General features: G+C 41.5%; 1 protein-coding gene across 3 annotated transcripts in view; it reads right to left on the bottom strand.

The window, feature by feature from the left end:
• Window positions 1–21,662, bottom strand: part of OSBPL2 (oxysterol binding protein like 2) — a 98,994-nt gene extending 77,332 nt beyond the window's left edge. The window contains exons 1-2 of one of the 3 annotated variants that reach the window (XM_054980131.1): window positions 21,574–21,662; window positions 13,321–13,419 (exon numbers count right to left, since the gene is read on the bottom strand). The gene's annotated coding sequence lies outside the window, so the exon portion shown is untranslated. The remainder of the gene's footprint in view (window positions 1–13,320; window positions 13,420–21,573) is intronic. The other 2 variants (XM_054980132.1, XM_054980133.1) reach the window with 2 other exon arrangements.
• Between the last annotated feature and the right edge of the window lie 836 nt (window positions 21,663–22,498).

The raw sequence follows: 22,498 nt of genomic DNA, 5'->3' as shown, positions 1-22,498 counted from the left end.
TATAGTTTTGAACACGAGTGACAGGAGGTATCAGTAGGAGAAGGCTTTGGCCCCTATGCTCTGTTTGTTGGTCGTCCAAGACAACTGGTTGGCCACTCTTTGGGGTGCTGGACTATGTGGACCACTGATCGGATCCAGCAGGGCTTTTCTCATCATGTTCTCATGTCCACAGAGCATGACTTGCTTGCAGCCCCAAAAGACCTCTGAAACGCTATTCCTGGGGGACAACAGAAACCCAGGAACAGCACGGGGGCATTTGGGGCTATGGAAGGAACGGAGAATCAGCAAAGGTTATCTCCCCTCCATCAGATCCAAAACTATGGAATGCTGACAGCAGCTGAGATTCAATTAAAGAAAAAAGGAAGAGAGAATACACACACACACATCCCAAAGCTCCTGAGAGCACAAAGAATGATTTAGGAGGAGATTGTGAATGATGAAACTGGAGATTTCCATGTTTTTTACACAATAAATGGTTCTATGGAGCACATATACAGTATAGAAGCTGTGGGTGTGCCTTCTGCATTTAGGCAACTTTCATAGATAGGCTGATGGGGAGAAGAGGCAGAAAGGAACTCAAGGCCTCAAATCACTCAGAAGGGGCTGTTGATTTAGTCTGAAAGTTACCAAAGTAATTAACATTCCTTCTATGCAAAATTCAGTTCTGCATCATTCAGGGTATATGAACTGCATCAGACTTGCAAGAGAAGCACTGGATTAATCTAATGTTTGTATGACTTAAAAGCCAGCTTTGCTATGCAGTGATAATTCTCTTAGCATTAACAGATATGTAGGCAAGATTTGCAGAGCTGCCCACTAATGTGCTCCACTGATACAGACTCGATGTAGCCTCCCAATGTGACCTCTGAAGGCCATGCCTCCTAAGCAAACATGAGAGCCGAAAATTAGCTACCAAAGCATTTGAAATTATCTCTCAAACGACAGCTGCTCACATAACCTAAAAGGAGTAATTTGTTTATTTTAGTTCATCAGAACAGCGGCAGAAATCATTTGCAAACTAAGTGGAACACGCAATGGCCAAGCAATTGTAGTATATGTCACATGCCTCCCTTCCGGTAGCAAACATCAGCTCCAGGGAAGAGATCTCAAACCAGAGAAATGGAACAGGAGAAAGGGTTGAAATCCCTTATCTCAGCACCAATGCAATTCCAGCACCACCTGCCATCGGAAAAGATGGGTAAGTATCTCTCTCCCCCCGCCCCAACCCTGTTATTTGGAATTGCCTGTAACAATTTAAACTTTTTTCTGACCAAGAGTTAGGAGACAGAACATAGCAAAATAAAATATATAATAGTTTAAAAGTAATCCTACTCTGGGATCTGAACCTAACCTGAGAATGAAATCTAAGAAAAAGGTTAGAAAACTACAGGCATGTTAACAACCTACAGTGTCAATATATAGAACTTAGGAAAAATAAAGACTTCATTATTGCTTTGTAATTTATTTACTAACCTTCTTCTGTCCTCTAAATAATTCTGAAGTTTTAGGGGATAATACCAAACTGGTTGACCAGGATCGTATAAATACCAAGATGCCCTACAGCTCTTTAACAATGCAAATACTTGGTTTCAAAATAAGGATTCTTAAGCTAGTTGCAACCAGATGAAGAAAAAAATGGATTTATGCTGTTGGAAATGGGTGACTCTTTGTCCCTGAAAAAGAACCACTCCTAAAAATTAGTTTCAGACAGGTACTAAACTGAGCTTGAGGACACAAGTCAGAGCATAAATACAAAGCTTAGGAAAAGTCTAGCTGCTGGGGAAATAGCAACTCTCTCCATTTGTGGAAAAGAGGTGAGAAAGACCTGTTCTAGGGACTGCCAAGGAAGGAAGACCATCCTAAGGCCTGGTCAGGAGACCTGGTCAGGACACCTTTCTGAAGCCCTCAAGAGATCCACCCACAACAGAATAAAATCAATCACTGTTCACCTGCAAAAGGTAGGAGGGTCTGGACAACATTCCCTGGTGACTCTAATGCGGTATTGACATCACTTCTTGTTCTACGGACCTAACGGAAGAGCCATATTTGATACTAGGTTTGTAGAGTAGTGTTGCCTTAGCAAGCAGACCTATGAAACCAACGTTGCTCAGGACTCATTCTCAAGCTACCTTTGCAGCATAGTCGCTGCTTCCACCTGGACAGGTCTTATACCATGTCAGTAATGTTCCAAAGATGATGCATAGGATAGGCAGTTGACAATCACTTCTCCATGTCAACAACTGCCAACAAAATGGGAGGCTAGTTACAAAGTTTTCAGGCCAAGCCTGGCAACTACAGGGAGGATTGGGGGCAGGGACATGAGAGAGTGCACAATGGCAGCTGCATTCCTACGTCACTGCTGGGAAAAACCCAAAGTGACAAAGAGCTACCCTCTGCAGCCAACGTCGCCTTAAAAAAAATTTCCCACTGCCACTCCACAAAACCTGGAGGTAGCAGATCCTCCATCCCAACCATGGGACTGGCAAGCTTATTAAAAAGTAATCATGGGTTGGATCCAAACTAAACTGACAACTTTTGTCTTCTCGCTTCATAATAATAACATTTGATTTATATACCACCCTTCAGGACAACTTAATGCCCACTCAATGCATTAAGTTGCATGGTCCTAACAGTCCCCTACCTTGTCCAATGCCACATAGCAGTGTTCTGCGGAGATCACTTGAACTGCAGTGGGAGGGGAAAGGCAGGAGAATTCCATTCCACTGATGTTAAATTTAGTCTGGATCCAAGACCATGTTATCTACCATACCACCTTGGTTCCCCCATTTCAAACATTTCTATTTCAAACAAGCACTGTGGGATTCAATCATACTGCAAAGATAAATGAGCAGACATCTCTAGGATAAAAGGGTCATAACCCTTTAGTAGTAAAAGTGGAAATTTGGAGGATAATTGAAGAGAATGCTATGAAATACTTTCTCCCTTGGAATGAATGAAATGCTTTTAAAGACAAGGTTTTATTTACTTCAAGTGCTTCATAAGAACTTTACGGTATAATGTTTAATATATAAGAATCAATTATCGTATTATATAATGATAACTCCTTTATATACTTTAGACGCACACAGCATTTTCAAGGATAAGCTTATTTAAATGTGAATAATTTTGTCCACAGTTAATACATGTGAATATAATTAATTAATTAATCATAAGTTATTGAAGTGGTCAATGTTTTCAACACTGTTAAATTTAACTCAATATCCAAATCTAATGATGATCCTTAATACTGTGACTATATGAAAATTGTTCAAAAGTCCAAATAATAAAACCATGTTTACTACAAAATTTATAGTTTCTTTTTATGTTCATTTCCCCCTAATTCCCCTAATGACAAAAACATGCAGCAATTTCCAGCTGTTCTCTAGTACTGGGTATATATTTGCAATTGTCCTTGAACAAAAGATATTTTCCTTTGAACAAGGTATTTATACTTTTAAATTTCATAAATGTGCCAAATTTTATATGCAAACAAAGGTTTGGATCCTACATAATGCAAACAGAATCATGCTAGATAAAGGCAATTACCCCCTTCTCCCAGCAGCCTTTTATGCCTCCTAAAATTGTGTTCCTGTTAGTCAGAGGACCTGTATAAGTATACACAATTGAAGCCTAGACTCACAATTGAAGACTCAGAATAGAAAATGTATTCCAAAATTACAAAGTGCCAAAGGTTGCGTTCAACACATTTATTGACTTGAATAAAACAAAGGGCTGTATTCAAGCTCCAAACTCATTTGACGATGTGTGTTTGAAGTAATGAAGGAGAAGAGTTATTATACCCAAACCACTGCAAAGTTGCGAGTGCAGACACATCACTTTCATACACTGGAAAAGGCAACACAATAGGTTCTTGAAGATAGTATACTGTCCCCTTTTCCACATGATCTCCCACTCAGATTATCCTTGAGACTTTCACTTTGGATGAGCAGATCACTGTAGGGCTGAAAGTACAAATCCCTTCTAGACTGCTGGACTAATATCAACTAGACTGCTGGACCCACCAACCAAACCATCATGTAACTTTTGTAGACTGGTGAATTATTTTTACTTCCCTGCAAGAATGCTTTAAAATTTGTTCTTATGCTCAGATAAGAAATGCCCAGAAATTTGGGGCACAGGATTTCCCACTATGCTGTGTGCATGAATATGCCTCATGATGTCTTTCTCCTAGATGCTAATTCACACCGCGCAAGATGGTGCCTGAATTCAATAGATATGTTCTTCTCTCCACACCTTTCAGAACAAACACCAACCTATCAACCACTTATTTGCCTTCTTATTCACTAAATTCCATGAGAACAAATGCTAACAACTGCATATTTACAGTGTTGGTCACTGCTGTCGGTCAGTAGAAAGGGCCTCAGCCAAGGCTGCTGACTGGGCAACCTGTCAACATTCAGGCTCAATTGAAGGTACTGGTTTACAACCATAAGAGCCCTAAACAGCAGAGGCCTAGATATCTTAAGGAACATCTCTCCCTACACAAGTTCTCCCACCTGTTAATGATCATCTAAGTATTGCTTGCTTTGGATATCATTCATCCATCTCACGAAAATCAACTGGTTTACAGCATGGCTCCCTCTCTACCAACTCTACTATTACAGAATTCTTGACGAGAGCCCAGACAGAGCCCATTGTACTATACTGTATATATTTATAGTAAGAGTGTGGAATTACATATTTTCTCTTATACTTTATATCTTAAATAAAATACAAAGTTCAGCCACATTTGCTCCATCTGAGAACAGAAGCTACCAAAGCATTGTTTCAACATTTTACCCACTGGGAATCTAAATTGAGATTATTTGTCCCTACGCCACTCAGCAAAACAATAATAGCCAAGCATTTTTCATATCAAGGCCCAACGTTTTAACCACTGAAAATCTGAGAGCTGACTTCGAAAGGGTAGCCCTGTTGGCTTGTTGTAGCAAAGTATAACAGGAATCAAGTAGCGCCATTAAGGCGAAACAAATTTATTCTAGCATAAGCTCTCATGAGTCAGACCTCACTTTTTCAGAGGTATCTTGAGTGATGTATCATCTCACTGCATCAGACGCATTTATGAGGTGTGACTCACTACAGCTTATGCTGGAATGAACTTGGTTAGACTAAGGAGCCAAGAGTAAGAATTTTGTGGGATGTGCCATGCTAAATAAACTCAAAATGGCCAAAATTAAGAGTCGGTTCTTCAGGAGTCCAACCACCACCCCATCTCAATGATGCCTCAAAAATATTTGCTCAGATTCTGTAACAAAGCCACCAAATTCACTGTCAGACAATGTGGCAAGTTCCATGAAAGGCAAGAGATGCAAACTGACATAACTTCAGGCTATAGCATAAAGAGTGCATTTTTACTCACACCATGAACTAAGACATTTGCATTCAACACTCCTATACAGAATACTGGCACTAACACAATACTGGCACCAACACATTATTATTACATCTCTCTTGCTGTATTTAACACCTTAAAAGTCAAAGTTTCCTATAGGGAACCACCTTCCCGATTTCATTACAGTGCTTAAAACTTGATAGATATGTATTTTCCTGACTACTTACACTACCCCTAGAGAGTCATATATGTTTTGATGAAAACATAGCTGCCACGACATTCTCTCAGCAGCTACTGCTCGTATGAATATGAAGAGTAGACAGAAGTCTAGACAAAATTCATCCATTTGACGGCAACAGAATACAAAGCGTTTGGGATCTTAAGAAAAATATGTATTTTATACAAGAGTTCAAAGGCTTTGCTTAGCAGCCAGTCACTATTTTGGTTACCTGAGATCCTGCCTCTCCTCCAAATCCTCCAGCGTACGGAAAGAATTTCGAGAGAAGGAGCTAATCTCTCATCAAGCCATGCTTTTGAAAAAAAAAAATTAGAACCAAGCATCAGGCGCTCTCTACTTTGTACCAGGCATCCAACAGTTAAAAGCAGTCTAAAGGATAGGCAAAGTACTCTGAGAATTGGAGGTGTGCCTTTCTCCAGTTTCATATTAAGTGGAAGAGCTTCTATTTCACCTCCTGCAATTGTGAGAGTTCAAAAGAAGGAGGGTTCTCATTTCATAATAAATACAGAAACACATGAACTGGAATGGGACAGATTGGCAGGATAACGTTTTAAAATAAGGTTTCTCACTCCATGCCGGGCATCAGGGGAAATAGTAATTCCCAACTGTATGGCTGACACGGCTTTAATTTTATAGCGTCCTAATTTTGTATGTTGTCAATTTTTACTTTTTTCAAATTGTAATTTATCAAGGAAGATATACCAATGATAAAGTAAGCTTGCTCTCAGTAACTGATACAGCCTGTTCAAAAGATAAAATTATGAACTAGTCTGAAACTCATGGAAAGATAACCTACTAGTGCAGTACTTCCCAAGCATCAAATCATTTCCTAGTATATGTTTGTTGGTAAATAAGCCTGGACTATTAAGCACACTTACTTGCTATCAATTCTGGGTGAACTCAAAGGCACTGACTTTTAGTAAAGATCTTTAGGGTCAGGATATACAAGTGTTCCAACTCGATGGGACCTCACATTACCTTTACCCACTGTTTCCCCCCAATGTTATGGTGGGGTGGTTGTGGCCAATGAGGTGCCTTATACAGGAACCCCACAGGCCTCATCATAGAAAAGAAGAACTCTAGATCCAGTTCCATCTTTTCAACAGAAACATGATAGAATATACAGTTATATTAATAGCATTCTATAAAATTTGTATAACATGTAACAAAACTGATACATTCTGTCTTCAGATGGGCACGGTGACTTTTCCTATTAGCTAGCCCTCTTTCTGAGCTTTCCTGCTACAGCCATCTTTTCCCATATCAAGCAGTCAATACGATGCAAACAAGTTCAAGGTGAAATTATGGGCACTTATGTTAATAAGCCCATCCGAAAAGACTTTTGGCATTGAATCACTGTTCTTGGCTTCCTGGAAAGACATCACTAGGTGGCTACAACACATTTTTCACTAAAAAAGACCTCATAACTACACTATTGGGTTAATGTAAACTCCCAGATGTGGTAGACTGGTGCTAATTTATCTTTGCTATAGCAGCTTCTAGCGTCCGGACAACTTCCCTCAGAACTGCTGATCCACAAACATCCAGCTAGTATTATAGTTGTTTTGTATACTTGCACCAAGCAACCTACTAACAAGAAGTTTACTTTGTTTCAAAGAGCTCCAGCATGCCTCACTGCAAAAAATAAAATAAAAGAATAGAGCAGATAAAGGCTCTCTCCAAGATATCACTTTTGTGTCAGTGGAAACAAAAGCTAACACCAGCAGGGTGGCTAATCTGAACAGAAAATAACTTGTCAAGAAGGGTTGCTTTAGAAGATTGAGTAAATTTGTCTTGTCCTTTGTCTAAGAAATCCTGAAGCAGAAATTTCCATCTGTGGTTCAAACTATATTGACCTATCATAGAAAGGGCATGACCTAGCCCAAATTAAGAATACTATGAGTCAGCAAATAATTCAGAAAAAGAATGCTTAACCATCATATATTTGGGGAAGGGGAGTAAAGACTAAATTGCTCTTTAAGCATTTTTTCATCAATATAAAATCTGATCAAAAATATGATGAAAATCAATGCCCTTCCAATTTGTAGCATATCATGTGACCTGCAGGCATCCATTTAGTATGAGAACAATCTTTATTTTCATAAGGTCACAAAATTTTACCTGGGAGGTAGTATATACCCCAAAACAAAATAGATCATCTCTAAAGGTTGTGTCAGCCCAAACGCAAAGTTCTTCCGAAACGAATCATCTAGCAGAATCTAATTCCAGGCCACTTGAATAGCAATATTAGATGTTAATGGCCATAATTGCAAAGGAATTGCTGTATTAGTCTGTTGCGATAAAAATAAACAGGAGTCTTGTGGCACCTTAACAGCTAACTACAGACAATCAGACAGGCTTAAAAACTGAACCTGAACTCGGTATCAAAATTAAAAGGTAGTGTTTAAGAAACAATTTCATTATCACAACAAAACACACAGCTACAGCCAAACATATACCCGCAGGCAAATGATATGGTGAGGATGTGGGTTACAGGCAGAACAAAGTCCTTTACCAATGGGGTCTTTTCCTTCCCCCTCTATAAACTTCCACAACAGCAATAAAGAGTATGAATATCTGATAGTGGGATCTCTCTAAAAATGTGAAGACAAGTTTGCTTCACTTCTCCCCTCCATAAGGTGAGAAGAACAACAGCAACAGGACACATGAACCTAAGGCCCACTTCTGCTCTTTTTTTCAATCACCTGAACAGTCTGTGTCATAAAACCAAGATTCATGGAACAAACAACCAAGATGCCAGGTCAACCAATGTAGCCTGGCAATACTGCTAGTAAGAAAAACTATTTGTACTGAGCATGGTATAGCGGTTAGAACGTCAAACCGGGTTCGAAACCCTACTCTGCCATGGAAGATTGCCAGGCAACCTTGAGCCAGTCACTCAGTCTCAGCCGAATCTACCTCACAGGGTGGTTGTGAGGATAAAATGGAGGAAAAGAATACATAAAACACTTTATGCTGCCTTGGGTATTCTATAACAGAAGAAGGTGGATACAACTCCCTCTAATGTCCAAACGTTACAACATTGTAGTATGTGTGCAAAATAACAACAATAAAAATACACCAATGAAATCACTGATATTGTCTTCCATCAGAAAGCCTGCAGCAGATAGAGGGCATTTTTCTAAAAACCAGACACCACTTCGGTTTGACTCCCTCAAGTGCAGAATTACAGAAGCCCAATGCCAATTTGATCTTCGTCGGCCAAATATCCAGAATACCTGCTGTAAGTGAGCATGTGGCAAAGCCTTCGTTCTAGGCTACTGTTCTCTCTTCCTACCTCTTCCCCCTTCAGTCCAGGGCCAACCAGCAAATCTGAATTTCTGATACACAAAATCTGCCCTCTGCACTTTCCAAGTTTTGAAGACATTGTAAGGATTTTTGTAAGATTTTGAAAAATATAGGTTCCATTCTCCTACTTATAGAATAAAATTCCAATCAATTCAATTAAGAAATGGTTTAAATAAGCAATATTCAAGTCCAGAAGCACCAAAGCATCTCAAAGACCAACCAGCTTCTACTGAACTCAAATCTTGCTGTTCTGATACAGATCAACACGGCTACCCACCTGAAACTATCTTTACGGTTTAAAGCAAGTGCTGTTACTGCCAAGGATGCATATTTCAACAATTCTGAAGCCACCCTCTCTTAAACTTCAGCTGTAGCTCTACCTGAATAGTATATAAGACGACAAGTCTATGAAACATTCATGAAGAGCAGCTCTGAATCAAACAACTCTTCTGGGGGATCTGGGGGGGGGGCGATATTTACTTAGGGAAAGAAAGACTAAATAGTAAAAGACAGGAGTGAAAGGTCTCATCCATCAAGCCTGAACATTAAGTAGTTGTTCCACAGCACATGGTAGGAGGCAAGAATATAGTACAAGACTTCCTCCATGACCTTGGTGCATCTCATTCTCTTCCCTATGTCTCCTTTTAAAAAAAATTTAGATTCTAATTTGGGGCCTGTCTTTTCACCCCATGTATCATGCTCAGTTGTCAGGAGGGCTATATAATAAATTATTATGTATAGGTCAACATTTATTTATGATCTACCTTTCTCACTGAGACTCAAGGTGGATGAGATTTTAATCCTTGTTCTCATGACAACAGTGTTTAGAGGAAAGGATGGGGGGTGGGAATAAATTAGCAGTCTGCAGCTTGCATTCATTTTGGGTACAACTCTGATCCCAATTTGGTATCCCCATGAAAAGGATGCAGGAAGCACGAAAAGAAGGAATATGCTGAGCAAGCCTACTCCACCCGTCTTCCTATCTACTATGCAGCCAAGCAGCTAGGGCCACCTTCACATGCATGCCAACACTGCCAGATTTTTGGGAGGGAGAAGGGGATAGGAGGAGGTGGAGAGAAGGGGCTAGGAGGAATGCCAGGCCACGGTTAGCTTATGAAAAAGAAGCAAAAGGGATAAAAGAAGGGGTAAGCCTGCATTATGAGCCTTATCCCTTTATCATGGGCTTGTGTTCCAAACTTACCAGACGAATCCTTCACTATATACTGTTATAGATTGTTACTGCTGACATTTATTAGCAAATCAAATATACAGCACTTTCGAGGTTGCAAACTTTCATCTTGAAAATTTTGACAAGTGGAAGACCAGAGTTGTGAGAATGATTTGCTTAACGCTACCCAGAAGGTTGTGAAGCCTCATCCAAATCTGGTTCTTATAAAAACAGAGATTTGAGCTCATTTTACCAGTGAAGGAGAAAGGAAATTAACTGATTTGGGGGGCTGATCAGAAATCTTGCAAAGAACCAATTAAAATGTGTTTAACTTGGTGCTAGCCTTATAACCAATTAATGCACTTATTATAATCATTAATTTACAAATAATTAAATCAATATTCTGAAGCAATACACCCTACTTACTTTGTTTTTACAAGATGCCCACACATCGCATCAGGCTCTACCTTGGGAAGAAGCATTTCTTCCTGTATGGGAGAGAAGCATGAATGCCTTTCCTGAGACGGTTCCTAGTATTTTTGTATGTACTTGTGCTTAATTATTTTTAAACAGGCTGACAAACTTAGCTGGTTACAGTTTTTAAAAATTAAGAAGTTTTTTTAACAGATAGAATAAATACTGCAGGCTTAGTTATTTTGTTTCATGAGTCCTCCTCCTAGAATCTTACTGTCAGTTTGTACTTAGCCTGTATGTTTAAATTGCAAAATATTTTCATTTTACCTTTGAAGATTTCTAACAGAAACCCCAGGGAAGAAAGTGAACGCGTTCTTAAAACAAGCCTTTTCTTTTATACCTCTCACATTACAAAACACTACTGAATTATTTACTAGGCAATTGATCATTTAAATTAGTCTGGCAGCCCAGCTGTCTCAATGGCATGACATCGCACATTCCTGAATGTAGAGAAAGGATCGCAGAAGTTCACCCTGCTCTGGAAATTACAAGAAATCACCAGCAATGGTTGTTGGGGGTTTTCCGGGCTGTATTGCCGTGGTCTTGGCATTGTAGTTCCTGACGTTTCGCCAGCAGCTGTGGCTGGCATCTTCAGAGGTGTAGCACCAAAAGACAGAGATCTCTCAGTGTCACAGTGTGGAAAAGATGTAGGTCATTTGTATCTACTCAGGAGGGGTGGGGTTGAGCTGAGTCATTCTGTAAGAGTTTCCCAGGGTGTGGAATGCTAATGGCGGGAGGCTTCACTGTAACCTGAGGAGGTTCTTTTGCATATGGATTGGTGCTTGATGTGCTAATCTTCTCTGCAGGGCTATTGTCGGGTGTGGAGTGTTTTGTTGGCCTGGTGTTTTTCAGAACTGGAGCCCATGCTCTGTTCATTCTTAAGGTTTCTTCTTTCCTGTTGAAGTTTTGCTTATGCTTGTGAATTTCAATGGCTTCCCTGTGCAGTCTGACAAAGTAGTTGGAAGTGTTGTCCAGTATTTTGGTGTCCTGGAATAAGATACTGTGCCCTGTTTGAGTTAGGCTATGTTCAGCCACTGCTGATTTTTCAGGCTGTCCAAGTCTGCAGTGTCTTTCATGTTCTTTTATTCTTGTCTGGATGCTACGCTTTGTGGTCCCGATGTAAACTTGTCCACAGCTGCAGGGTATACGGTATACTCCTGCAGAGGTGAGGGGGTCTCTGCTGTCTTTTGCTGATCGTAGCATCTGTTGTATTTTTCGGGTGGGTCTGAATACTGCTTGAAGGTTATGCTTTTCCATAAGCTTTCCCATCTGATCAGTAATTCCTTTGATATATGGCAAAAACACTTTTCCTGTAGGTGACTGTTTTTCCTTGGTTGTTTGATTCATCCTGGGTTTGATTGCTCTTCGGATTTCATTTCTGGAGTAGCCATTTGCCTGAAGTGCGTGGTTTAGATGATTAATTTCCTCATTGAGAAAGCGCGGCTCACATATCCGTCTTGCACGATCCACTAATGTTTTCATTATGCCTCTTTTCTGTCGGGGGTGGTGATTGGAGTCAAGCACCAATCCATATGCAAAAGAACCTCCTCAGGTTACAGTGAAGCCTCCCGCCATTAGCATTCCACACCCTGGGAAACTCTTACAGAATGACTCAGCTCAACCCCACCCCTCCTGAGTAGATACAAATGACCTACATCTTTTCCACACTGTGACACTGAGAGATCTCTGTCTTTTGGTGCTACACCTCTGAAGATGCCAGCCACAGCTGCTGGCGAAACGTCAGGAACTACAATGCCAAGACCACGGCAATACAGCCCGGAAAACCCCCAACAACCATCGTTCTCCGGCCGTGAAAGCCTTCGACAATACAATCACCAGCAAGCTTAACACCTTCAAATAAAATATACCCCTCCCACAGTCTGATCCCATCTTTACCATATTCCTACCTCAGAGGAACTTGCTACAAATCCATTTGACCACTGCATACTTTGTTGAGGTTTATTTCACTGCACCTACATCAGGGATTTGCTTTGTTTTAGTTACAGCACAGAATGTGTCCCTAGAGATGAGATGTTCTAAGTTTCAGGTGTCTGACATTCAACATTTCCACACCATGATTAATTTTAAAACTAGGATTAATTAAAATTAATCCCTAACCGTTATACTTCAGATTACTTTTCAAGTACTGACATTTAAAAAGAGGAATATTTTCAATGCCATGCAAGCACCCAAAACATTATCTCCGTCGCTTATGAGATGCATACATGCCTGGGGTCAGTGATCAAATCAGCAATCATAAAAATGTTAAGATACTTATTATTGTGTAATGTCACTTCCATCAAGAAGGCAATCATCCTCAGCAGCTGAAACAATAAGTTAAACAGAGGCCAACATAGCATTAGCATGGAAGGCTTTTTAATTCTTGATCTCACCACAACCTAAGATATACCATCAAATTCCTTTGGTAATTAATAAGCGCTCCTGGTTGTATGAACACTGGGTTGAACTACTGCTTTCATTTCTCTTGCAAATACTAAAAAATGTTTTGATCATGAAGATGCTGTGTGCTCCAAAGCAGACATAGTAACAGGTTTCCCCCTGTTGACAAAAAAGTTGCACTTTAAAAAGAATGACTAAGATGCCCAAATAGCACCGCACTTAAGCACTTGATTGCTGTACCTGTACAAAAAAGAAACGTGACCAAGGTGAGAACAAGATGCAGAAGTCATGAGTCTGTAAACGGTCTCACACAGAGATAATGCTGGTCAAAAGTCAACAGGCTAACTGCTATAGGGACATATCTTTTAACAACCTTACCTGTCCAACTGAATTTAACTGCAACACTGATTACTCGATGTTTTTGCAGATAGTCCACTACTGTACTGATTCAGAACATTTGTTCAGCCTGAACTTTGTCTAAAAAGAAAAAAAAAGTACAGTTTTAAATTGATTTTGGATAGAGTACTTTTTGGCAAGCCGAATGTTCTTCAAAAAGGATGCTAGACTGCTCCTGAAGCAGTGAGGGCAATCCTTAAGTAATGAGCCAGGAGATCAAGTTTCTACATAAGATTCCTTCAATGTGCTCCAAACATGAATGCACTGATAATCAGGAAACTGTATGGGTCCATGCATGCACCTTCAGATGCTTCAGTTTCCTACCTCTGGAACCACAAATCCAGTGAGTTCTCACACAGTCCCAGTCACACTCCCAGTACATACTTTCCTTAGATCTGCCTAGTTCTGGAATGCTTATGGAACCTCCCCAAATATGTTTTCTTGACCAATGGAGGCTCAGTAGAGCACGCTTTCCTAACCCACATTTTTAATAACACAAAGCAGACTTCAAAATTATTTTAAATAAGCATTTTCATATTTATATACCCACCTTCCCCTTGAGTATTTCAGGTCCCAACACCCATGCATAATCCAAGGTTATACTTAGCTAATTAAGAAAATATTTTTGTACACATGAACTTGCCAGAAAACACAATTTGCTCTAGTTGTTTAGTATTTTGATGTATTAATTATATGGTCTAGTGGTTAGACTAGTATCTGGGAGACAAAGGTTTGAATCCCCCCTCTGGCATGGAAGCTCCCTGGGCTACCTTGGGCAAGTCACACAGTCTCAGCCTAATCCATCCCACAGGGTTGTCGTGAGAATAAAATGGAGGAGGAGGGCAGTGATGTCAGTTGCTTTGGGTTCCCACTGGGGAGAAAGGCGGGACATAAATGAAGTAAATAAATGAACAATAAAATAAAATAATAATAAAATAATAAAATCAGTCCACTTATGACATCGCTGTGTATCAGCGGCAACTGAAAATGCTGCAATTAGCAAAGATGAAAGGTGTACTCATCTTAGTGGCTGTAGTTTAAAATGATGTGCAATTTAAAATGATGAATGCAAGGAAAATACTCAAATACCAGTTAAGTATTAGAAATTATGTCCCATTATGTAAACCTCCAAGTAACATATATAATCAGATTTATGCTTACAGCAGAGGGGTTTGGGGTTTTTTTGCATTCTGGACATCCCACAAACCATCATTATAATCCCAAATCTTTCCATGAACTACATCCACAAATATCACAGAGAGAACTAGTCTCTCTTGATGTGTACGCTCACAAAGACAATCTGAAAATCCTGACAACAAAAATACTCTTAAACATCTGAAAACCTCAAACTATAAATGAACAGGAAATCCCCAAATATGTTTCTTTAATGTGCTGTAAGTAAAAGTTTTATAAATTTGCAAGCCAACCTGGGGAAAAAACCCAATCAAACTTAAATGAATGTTAGACTGCTTGAAAGTTCAGTGTATTAATTTCTTTCTGGGTTGAGGTAGCCTCAGATGACCCTCTAGTATCAATTGAAGGATAAGAGGAGAACGCTGATGTGAAAGATGTTCCAGTAACAAGGTTTTTAACGTAACTGGAAGGTTCAAGGGCAGATTGCCATAAATTACAGCCTGATCCACATGATTTGCTAGCACAGCCCCTGGGCTGATACTAATCTGTCTGAAGCAAGAAAAGGCTATGCCTGAATGATCATTTTCTGCAACTTGCCTCCTAGATACAACTTCTAGCCAAGTGATGGAGAAGGGACTAATGAAGTAAAGAGGTAAAACAACCATGAAATGGTCTTTATACAGAGGAACAGGTCACTGCTAGTTATACTGAACTATGCTGGTTTACAATTAGTTACTGCAAAATGAGGTAAAATAGGCTGAGAGACTGGCAATGCAATCCTATACAGAGTTACTCCAGCCTAAACTCATTGATTTCAATTGGCTTAGACTGGAGTGCTTCTGCATAGGGTTGCACTGTAAGCTACTTGCCAAGCTTCACAAATGTGGGATAACTTCAGACCAATACACCTGGTTCAAGACCAGAGCTATTCCACTAAACCAGTGGTCCCCAACCTTTTTGGCACCAGGGACCGGTTTCGTGGAAGACCATTTTTCCACGTACCGTGGGTGGTGGTTTCAGAATGATACAATTGTGCACTTTATTTCTATTATTACATTATAATATATAATGAAATAATTATACAACTCACCACAATGCAGAATCAGTGGGAGCCCTGAGTTTGTTTTCCTGCAACTAGACAGTCCCATCTGGGGGTGATAGGTGACCATGTACCTCGCTGGCCCTGGAGCCAGCTCTGCGCTCACCTGCCACTCACCTCCTGTGTGGCCCCGGTTGCTAACAGGCCACGGATTGGTACTGGTCCGCAGACCGGGGGTTGACGACCTCTACACTAAACCTCAATGGCCATATCCATACTCTCAGCAAATCTCCCCTGGTTTGTAACAGATACAACTGCAGCTTGTTTTCCTGTTTACATGCTCCCTCCCACCTTTTCTTGCACACAGAGCAGGATTTAATTAAGTTCTGATTTGTTATGATGTCCAAATGCAGGCAATGGGACAATCTGGAGTTTGTTCCCTCCCTCCCTACAAACCAGGATTAAACAAAGCCCCTCCTCCACATTAGCTAACTTCATTATTTCTCAAACTTTAAGCATCCTCCGTAGTTGACTAGATCTTCCACACCTTCTGCCCCAAGCATAACAGAGGTATACCTGCCTGATATTCTAGCTTCTCTTTCTTTTCTTCTCCATCAACCTAACCACTTCTAACTTCAGCATGAAGTAACCGGGCACCCAACATCAATCAGAAATTCCACTCTTCCCTTGAAGCATTTCTAGTGAGATTATGGCCCACCCATCAAGAGAAGGTATATGGGACTATTAACAATAAGGCATGCAATTTATTCCCTCTTTCCTTCAATTCATCCCTTCAGTTGGCAGAAACATCGAGCTTAATTTTTTCACTGACTTTAAATGTGGCTTTGCAAACAGATCGTAGAAGTTATGCAAACACGGAAATAATTACCAGCCCCCAAAAGTTTCTCTCCTCATGAAGTTTCTGCCATTAAGGAAGGATGGCAGATATTACATTCTCTCTTTTTCACATTTCATCATCTGATTGCCTCTGAGGTTACTGTATCAGAGATAAAGCTTCCTTGAAATTTTCTCATGGGAATCCAGAGTATCTCTGCAACTCAGACTGTAAAAACTAAAAGATATGTTAGATACACCAGCCACTGTGGTTTCATTACATGTGAGCCCCATTTATATCAAGTTGGAGATGGTCTTTCTAGTTTTACCTTACTTGGACAAGCTAAAGTCAGATACTATAGATTTTCCAGTCCTAGTTTTTAGCCAGGTCTACTTTCCACTCAAAAATGCAATGCCATATTCTGATATCACGAGAATCCCAGATTCTCAACTAGCATTAATCCCAACTAGCTGGCATTAGTGCGGAATGTCACAACAAGCCCTTGAGAACAGCCTTACAGTGCAGATGTGCTGATGTCCTTGCAAAGATAAGAAAGACAAATTACTATTACATAGGATCAACAGCCCTGAAACAATTTCAAGAGTTCCTAGTGCAAGCAGACCAAAGATAGAGGGGTGTAAATGAGCTGCACGTGAAAGTGTGATGCACTGAAACACAATTTTATATTCTCCACCTACATTCAACCGATGAGGTACAAGAAGCTAGACAGTTCCAAGGAAGCAAGGGGATCCCTACTCTATCTTCTTTTAACAGACAGACCCACAGACAGGCCCACAGGCAATTTAGAAGTACAGGCACTTCAAAATATTATATGAAGGCTCAAGACACATTAACCCTTCCACAACTATCTCTACTGTGTTAAAAATATAGCTTTCTTTCCTTGTGGAATGTTTACTTTAGACAAGTAGATGTGGGTTGAGGAGTGTGAAGAGTGGGGGGGGGACTGTCATGGAATCAATCACTTGCAACAGCATGGGACCTAAGGAAAGAGAGGCGTTAAAGATTTGAGATGTATGGGAGATCAGCACACCTCTATTAACTTTTCGCAACCAATTCTTAAAAGTTGTTAAACTGCTCCAGGGTAACAGGTGACACATCAGAAGCCTCCAGCCAATCAATATACCATGTATAGCTGGCTTCTGTCCCAAGTGCACAAAACTGATTTTCCATCAGCTCAAGAGCAGGCAGAAGACAGAATGAGAACAGAGAGACTGGACTTCCATTCCATTGGGATTCATCTTTCACAAAGACCCCCGTTAAGTGCACAATTGTCACATCATGCCTTGAAGTAGCTAAATATAATTAGCCCCATCAGTAGGAGCAATTAATGAATAACCCAGGATTGAGTCTCACTGAAGGAAATGAGACATGAACTGATGTACAACATTGAAATCAGACTTCAAATGATTTGCCCCCCCCAACAGATTATGTTTCCACATAGTCTTCCTACAAGACATGAAAACGCTAGCTCTCAAACCTCTGTGTCCATCAGCTTCGATACGCATAACACTATTATTTTTACAGAATACATATCTCTTCCCCCTCCCCTTCGTTATTTGATGTTTGTATTTTTCCCCTTATTATACTGTTAAACGTTCCACAACAATTATGAGCAATCTGGAGTGATATTTAAAACAGTGATATATTAACAACATAAATAAAACACAAGTCCTGAACTGCACTGCTGTGTTTTCAGAGGTGATATCAGATTCTTGTATCACTGACCACTTTACCAGTGAAGCAGGAGTTTCAAGGAGGGATGAGTTTGCAAATAACTAGTTTTGCTTGTGAATGCAAGTGCAACTATGGTGAAATACTTTGCGAACAACACTTTCGGGCAATGACAACAGCTTCTTCACTCAGGATTTGAAATATGATGTATGATGTCAGCAAAGTAAGTTGTCCTGTATATGAACTCTATATTATTCAAGACCACTGGAGGAGTATTAATATTAGCGCCACATAAATCCCATTCACAGAAGTGGGAGTCTCTTAGGAGGCTTGGTCACATTAACTTCCAACACAACTCAGAGTCTAACGCCTGCCTGAAACTCAACAGAATTTTGCAGACGACATTGTATTGCTCGATCAAGCTTCAGTGTCTTGAGCTACATGGATAAACTGCGGCACAGTTCTATATCTAATCTTTTCAACAGTACAAAATATCTTTAAAACTCTCATAAAAACTCTGCAAAGTTTTGTACAATGTGCATAACATAGATGTACTGGGAATCAAAGGGCTATCTTGTGCCTCACATGATTCATAACGTAAAGGATAAAAGAAAGCTTCATCTCATCAGTGTAGTTTCGGTCACTTGTACGTAGCAAAAACAGCAGTGATAAGAATACATAATGACTACTCCCATATTATTTGCAGTTGTCCATATTGTATAGTTAGTTTTTAATCACACATGGCAACAGAAGCAATTTGCACGCGTTATGTAGGAGTGCATGACAAGAAACAAGAAATCACAACAGTTTACTGGCCTACTCTCTAGAGGTGGTGGTCTCATGTCTGGGGTTCCAAACTGATCACATTAGAACTTCTTTACTGACCATTCTCCAAGTTCTGGAAGCTACCTCCTGTCTTCTTGACAAAGAACACACCTGTTTGCTATCCGTACCAAAGATTCTAATTCTGTACCTCAAGAAAACATTCTCTCTTCTTATCAGGACAGATCTGTCCTTCATGCTTTCAGAGAAAAGAAGTTCTGCAACAAACTGACAGTCCAGTTGCTAAGATAGGAAACTACTATTTCTTCTACACAAGAAACAAAAACAGACTGAGGCCCTCTGGATCATTCAGTTAACTGCTCCCTTATTGCTCTTCAACACTGTACCTCATCTTACACTGAGAAGTAGACTACTACCTGGTCTGCAAGTGTCTAGGTACAACTCAGATTGGAGGAAGGAATGGAAGACTTTTCTCTCATTCTTCCATAGCCTCTGAGACAAGGGATCAGTTGTGTTTGCTGGTTCCATATCAATTACACAGAGGTATAGACAGAAAATACTGGTCCCACGTTTCAGCTAGCACCACAGCTTCCTGCATGATATCTTGACGGAAGTTACTGGCAATCTCCAACTTAGAAATAGCAGAAAAACTACCCAAGACTGAAGCAACTATCTTACTGGATATCTCCACCCTAAGGATAATGATTCCAAGAGCCAGAAAAGAAACTGTTATGCAAGGAATCAGAAGGTTTGCTATCCCCTGGAGGACTAGTTTATTCCTCAACACTTTCCTGGCAAAAAGTTCTCAGATACCATACCACTCTCTTTTTACAGGACAGAGGAGATCTCTGGCGTCACCAGAATCTTAAGTTATATGATACTCATAATGGAAGCAGCGCAAGAGGCCTCAAAACTGGGTCACACACACCAGGCAAAATCATGTCACCAGTGCAGTCTGCCCACAACACAAATAAGGTTCCAAATGGTGACACAAGAAGCTGCCGTTTAACCTCCTTAATCTTCAGTCCTATGCCAAGGCAAACAAGATATGAAAGATCATTTTATTTGGTCCCATTTTATTTAATTGTCTCCTGCCTTTGGGAGTCCAAACACCAGGCTGAAAATTTCAGAGCTAATGACAGAACAATTCTATTTACCTCTTCAGCATTGTAGGTAAAACCATCATACATAAGTAAGGTCTCACATTCACATAAAGGATTTATCACCTCAGTTAGTGAACAGTAGGAAGCATTCAGGTACAAGATGAGACTTTTCTCCATATATTACCAAAATTGCAAGTTTGGCTCCCTTTGCATGTGGCAGATGGAAGAATAGAAAGTGGAGGGGCTGACTATTCCTTTCGTGCGAGAGATCAGGAAGCGTAAGGCTCGGGGAGGGGGAGAGTTGAGGGGAACAAATCCTGCCTCCTGAGCTCACTCCCCTCATTCACACTTCCAACAGTCCTGGCAGGCCCCCTAAAAACCACAAAACAACCATGCACTCTACAACAGCAGCACTGATGAGGAAGAAACCAAAGAGCAGCTGTATTCACCTGCCCACACACCACAGCCCATACCCTGGAAATTGAGCTGGTCTCTTAGAGTGTCTCTACACAAGACATCTTACACGAGTAGGATCAAGTGAAAGATCTTACACTTGTTCTTCTGTTGTGTGTACACATGCACTGCTAGAGAGAGACAGTACACTTGAATACAAGACCACAGGAAAAGTAAGTCACTCATTGTAAGATGTCTTGTGTACAGAGACTCTAAGGTGCTAATGAACTTGAATCTTGCTCTTTTACTACAGACCAACCCGGCTACCCACCTGAAACTACACACAGCCCATACAGAGATTAACGTAGTGTGTGGTGGAAGCAGTGATGGTAAAGGGATGTTGCTTGGCACTTCAAAAGGGAAATGGCCTGGCAATCCAGCTGTGTGTTAAGAGATGAAAGACAGGGTTACCAACTACAGGTTGGGAAATTTCTGGAGACTGGGGAGGAGGACAGGACTTTTGGAGGGAGATCAGGGGGTATAATGCCACAGAGTCCACCCTCCAAAGCACCCTCCAGTATTCTCCAGGGGAACGGATCCCTATAACAATAATAATAGTCATAGTAGTAGTAATAGTAGTAGCAGCAAGGAGTTCAAATCTATCCTTCCTTCCCCCCCTCCCGGAAAAGCTGGCAATGTGGCAGGGGTGTGTTAAGAGACAAAGAAAGGGTTGCCAACTAGGGTTAGGAAATTCCTGGAGATTTGGGAAGACGAGGAACACAATGGGGTATAATGCCATAGAGTTCACCCTCCAGCTTTCTCCAGGGGAGCCGATCTCTGTAATCTAGAGATCAGCTGTAGTTCTGGAAGATCGCCAGGCCCCCACCTGAAGGTTGGCAGCCCTAAGGACGGGGCATTCAAATCTGTCCTCATCCCCCAAAAAGCTCACTGGTGCCTGGCCAGAAGGTCTCCATGAGGACAACTGTTGCTCTTCCTCATCATAGCAGGAAAATGTGTGTGTGTGTGTGTGTGGCGGGGGTGGCGGGGTGGGGGGAGAAGCCCTCTTCTCCGACCGGCGGTTGTGGGGGGGGGGACCTGCTCCTCACGGCCAGCTCCCAGCCCCTCCGTAGGCCGGGGGTGCCCCAACTCTCCCCCCTCAGGACCAGGGCTCCAGCTGCTCCCCTCCCATCCTTCCCTGGCTGAGGGGCGGTTGAGGAGGGGGGCGCTGAGGCGGCGGTTGTCGGCTGGTCGGTTACCTGGGCAGCCGGCTCGCGCGCTGGCTCTCCCTCGGACTCCCCTCCTGCGACGCACGCGCACTGCGAAGCCCCCGACGAGACCCGTTGACACCGAGGCGGAAGTGAGACCCTCTCCCGGCCCCCCTCCCTCCTTAATTCCGCCTCCTCCTTTTGATAGACAAACCGGAGACAGCCAATCGGTAGAGAGAAATGCGGCCGGGCTCTTCTCCCTCCACCTCCTCCCCCTTCACGCTCTCTCGCCCCTCCCGGAAGCGGGCCAATAGCCTGCGAGCATAGGGGCGGGGCGTATGCTAATAAGAGGTTGGAGGAGATAGCGGCTCGTTCCACGCCCGGAGAAAACAGAAGGGCGCGCGTGCGCGCCGTCCGCTGCCCCGCGCGCGCCACAGGCTGTCACGGTTGGTGAGGCAGGTTAACCAATGGGGTTCCCCGTTTCCTTAAAGGGGCGCGTTCATGCAAATAAGAGATGCCGCCGAGCGCTCTTTTGCCTACTTGCGGCGGGAGGCGCTGGGTGGAACTTTGGAGATGAACGTTCTATTGGTCCCTCTTTCATCTGCATCAATGTATCCGGTTGCAAAATTTCCGCATGCATTGGTGTTTCATTACGCATTTTTTTTAAAAAAAGCATTTAAATCTCTCGTTTCCTTTTTTGCCATTTATTATTTGTTCACGCTGTTCCGTCCTGTACGGATGCTTACTCGGAATGTCAGTGTCAAGTTAATAGGATTTATGCTGCCGTCGCTTACTTGAGAGTAAAGCCTCAGCGGGGTTCGCGTGCGAAGAAATACATAGGATTTCTTAGTGGGTTGCAATGCACGTTCAAAGCTCTTTACTCCTAGGTAATTTGACATAGCGTGTCAGTTAACTCTCTAGTTAACTGCGTGGGACAGCATTTTCTCTTTATTTTGTTTGTTCATGTTATTTATAG

The sequence above is a fragment of the Eublepharis macularius genome, chromosome 5, assembly GCF_028583425.1.
Source record: "Eublepharis macularius isolate TG4126 chromosome 5, MPM_Emac_v1.0, whole genome shotgun sequence".
Classification (NCBI taxonomy): domain Eukaryota; kingdom Metazoa; phylum Chordata; class Lepidosauria; order Squamata; family Eublepharidae; genus Eublepharis; species Eublepharis macularius.
Note: the sequence above shows the minus strand (reverse complement) of the source record. Positions and strands in the feature narration are given on the sequence as shown.